The sequence below is a fragment of the Clupea harengus genome, unplaced genomic scaffold, assembly GCF_900700415.2.
Source record: "Clupea harengus unplaced genomic scaffold, Ch_v2.0.2, whole genome shotgun sequence".
Taxonomy (NCBI): domain Eukaryota; kingdom Metazoa; phylum Chordata; class Actinopteri; order Clupeiformes; family Clupeidae; genus Clupea; species Clupea harengus.
Genome location: NW_024880144.1, coordinates 6639 through 9957, shown reverse-complemented (window position 1 = coordinate 9957; position 3319 = coordinate 6639).

Below are 3319 nucleotides of genomic sequence, written 5' to 3'. Positions count from 1 at the left end.
CCTGAGCATTGTGGATATGTTCCTAGTGAACTTGTGATTAGTGAATGAGTGAATAATTAATCTGTGCCTCAAGGATATGCCTAGTTCTCCTTAGCACTTTTGAATGTGGCGGTCTGTGTGTTTTGAATATATGTTTGTTTATTGTATATACATGTTTAGGGTTAGGGTTAGGGTTAGGGTTAGGGTTAGGTTTTTTGGGTGAGGGGAAATCCCAATCCAAGGTAAGAACCCTGGGCGGGACCTCCCAAGCATTGGCACAGCTACCATGTGGTATTCCCTCCACAATCATCCGCCTTCACGCGTATCTGTCTGTCCAATAAATAAATAAACAGATAAAAAAAAAGGAGAGACTGAGAGGTACGCTTGGTAACAGGTTTGGGTTAGGTTTAGGTTCTAGATTGCCTTAAATATAGGATTTAGTTTAATTTTGCTTCACACTAGCATCTGTTTTCCTATCTACCAAGTGGTCCATAGAAAGCCTCACAGGGTCGAGGGACTTGAGGTGCACCACCGGGTTTGGCAGGGCAACCTCCATGCCGGGTTTGGCATTGTCTCTCTCACCCGCTCAGCCCCCAGGCCCACTCAAGCAGGACAGGGGCAGAGTGGGTGTGTATCTATTATTTTCTTTAAAGAGTCCACCAATGGGTTTCTGATGTTCTTAATTGTCCCTTAAGGGTTGGCCTAGATTCTAGGTGTATGTTTAGGTTTTATGACCTTTAACTACACCTTTCTAAGTTGCCCTAAATATAGGATTTAGTTTAATTTAGCTTCACACTAGCATCTGTTATCCTATCTACCAAGTGGTCCATAGAAAGCCTCACAGGGTCGAGGGACTTGAGGTGCGCCATCGGGTTTGGCAGGGCAACCTCCATGCCGGGTTTGGCATTGTCTCTCTAACCCGCTCAGCCCCCAGGCCCACTCAAGCAGGACAGGGTCAGAGCGGGTGTGTATCTATTTTTAGAAATTCCACCAAAGTGTATTTAATTTTAAAATCCACAGCCTCTCTGCTCTTTTTCTCTGGGCTGTGGACCAGCCTGGATTCCCCTCAAGGCCGCATGTTTGAAGGTGGGAAGTGTTGTGTGTCTGAAAATGAATGACGAGGTGTGTGTGGAGTTTATTGTTACGTATGTTGCGGAGGTGTTGTCTGAGGCGTATGCGAAGTGTATGTTTGGTTTCTCCAATGTTGATCAGGTGACAGAGGGTACAGGTGATGACATAAACTAAGTTGGGGGTGTCTAAATTAAGGGGGCTGTTGGGGGCTGAAAGGTGACTGTGAATGTTGGTGATGAAGTGATGGGGTCTGAAATAAATATTTTCTTTGGGAGTGGGGGGCTTGAGATGACAGGTGAAGGTGGTTCTGATAAGCAGGTCCTTGAGGTTTTTATTGCGTTTGTATGCGGAAATGATTGTGGTGTTCTGAAATGTAGGGAGTGTTGTTTGCAGTGTAGTGAAGTTGTGTTTCAGTCTGTGGTGTAGATGTTGTGTACCTTGTGAGAAAGTGGTGATGAGGGGTAGGATGTATGTTTCTGTAGGGGGGTTAAGGTTAGGGTTAGGAATGAGGTCTGATATAGGGTGTGATGGCACGGCTGGGCTAGGGTAAAGATCTGGGATGGGGTTAGAGACAGGGTTAGGGTTAGGAATGGGGTTTGGGTTAGGGTTAGGATTTGGGTATGGGTTAGGGTTAGGGTTAGGGTTAGGTATATGTCTTTGTTTAACGGCCTTTACCATGACTAGCATGGTTAGGGACCGAGGGAAGTGCACTGGTCGTCGCTTGTCAAGCATTAAGCCATCAGAACTATGGTTTGCCCTTTTAGGCTTCAGTAGCTCGTCTCACAACAGGGAATCAACTCTGTTTGGAGTTCAAGTATAATCTTAGAGTCAGGCTCTTAAGTAAAGGTGTCCAATATGTTTCAGAGAGATCCTCTAGGTTAGGGTTAGAATTAGGAATAGGGTTCAGTTTTATTTTAGGGTTAGGGTTAGGGTTAGGGTTAGGTATATGTCTTTGTTTAACGGCCTTTACCATGACTAGCATGGTTAGGGACCGAGGGAAGTGCACTGGCCGTCGCTTGTCAAGCATTAAGCCATCAGAACTATGGTTTGCCCTTATAGGCTTCAGTAGCTCGTCTCACAACAGGTTTAGGGTTAGGGTTAGGGGTTAGGGGTTAGGGTTTAGGGTTAGGGTTAGGGTTAGGTGTAAGTATAGGGTGTGGTTAATGGTTGCATGTGTTTTGCTTTTATGTGCACTGGCCTAGAGGTCACCCAGGAGGCCTCCCTGATGTGTGCAGTGTATATATGGGTATGCAGGAAAGAGGGAAGGGGAATGAGGGCGGGGCGGGGGGGGGGGTATATGTGGGGTATATGTGGGGTTGGGTTAGGGTTAGGGTTAGGGTTAGGGTTAGGTTCAAGGATAAGACAGTGGTCCCATGTGTCCCTCACAGGACACATAGGAACCACTAAGCACGGGCACAGGATGAAGTTCTCATAGGATCACTTATCCTACACTCCTCCAGTGTTTTCAGCACATCAGACCAGGATAAACACCTTGCCGGTCAGTGTGCTTTATACTGAGGGTTATGTTTTCACTGAGGGTTATATTTTCACTGAGGGTTATGTTTTCACTGGGGGTTATGTTTTCACTGGGGGTTATGTTTTCACTGAGGGTTATATTTTCACTGAGGGTTATATTTTCACTGGGGGTTATGTTTTTACTGATGGTTAGGGTTAGGGTTAGGGTTAGGGTTAGGGTTAGGGTTAGGTATATGTCTTTGTTTAACGGCCTTTACCATGACTAGCATGGTTAGGGACCGAGGGAAGTGCACTGGCCGTCGCTTGTCAAGCATTAAGCCATCAGAACTGTGGTTTGCCTTTTTTAGGCTTCAGTAGCTCTTCTCACAACAGGGAATCAACTTTGTTTGGAGTTAAAGTATATTCTTAGAGTCAGGTTCTTAAGTAAAGGTGTCCAATATGTTTCAGAGAGATCCTTTAGGTTAGAATTAGGAATAGGGTTCAGTCTTATTTTAAGGTATTGCCTGGGTTAGGGTTAGAATTAGTCTTTGGGTCTAGGTTTTACTCCAGAAGGAATCCCCGAGGGGATATAGGGGTTAGGGATAAGTTTTAAACATGGTTTTTGTAAAAAAGAAGAGTAGGCTTTAGATTAAGCTCTGATATTGTAATTTGGTTTATTATGGTAGTAATTTGCTTTAGGAAGTCCTAGGTCCACAAGTTCTTTGGTAGCAAAGTAGTCTGTGGGCGAATTTTAAGACACATCATCAGTAGTTCACCAAAGACTCATAGGGTGTTTCAGGCCTTTAATAACTAA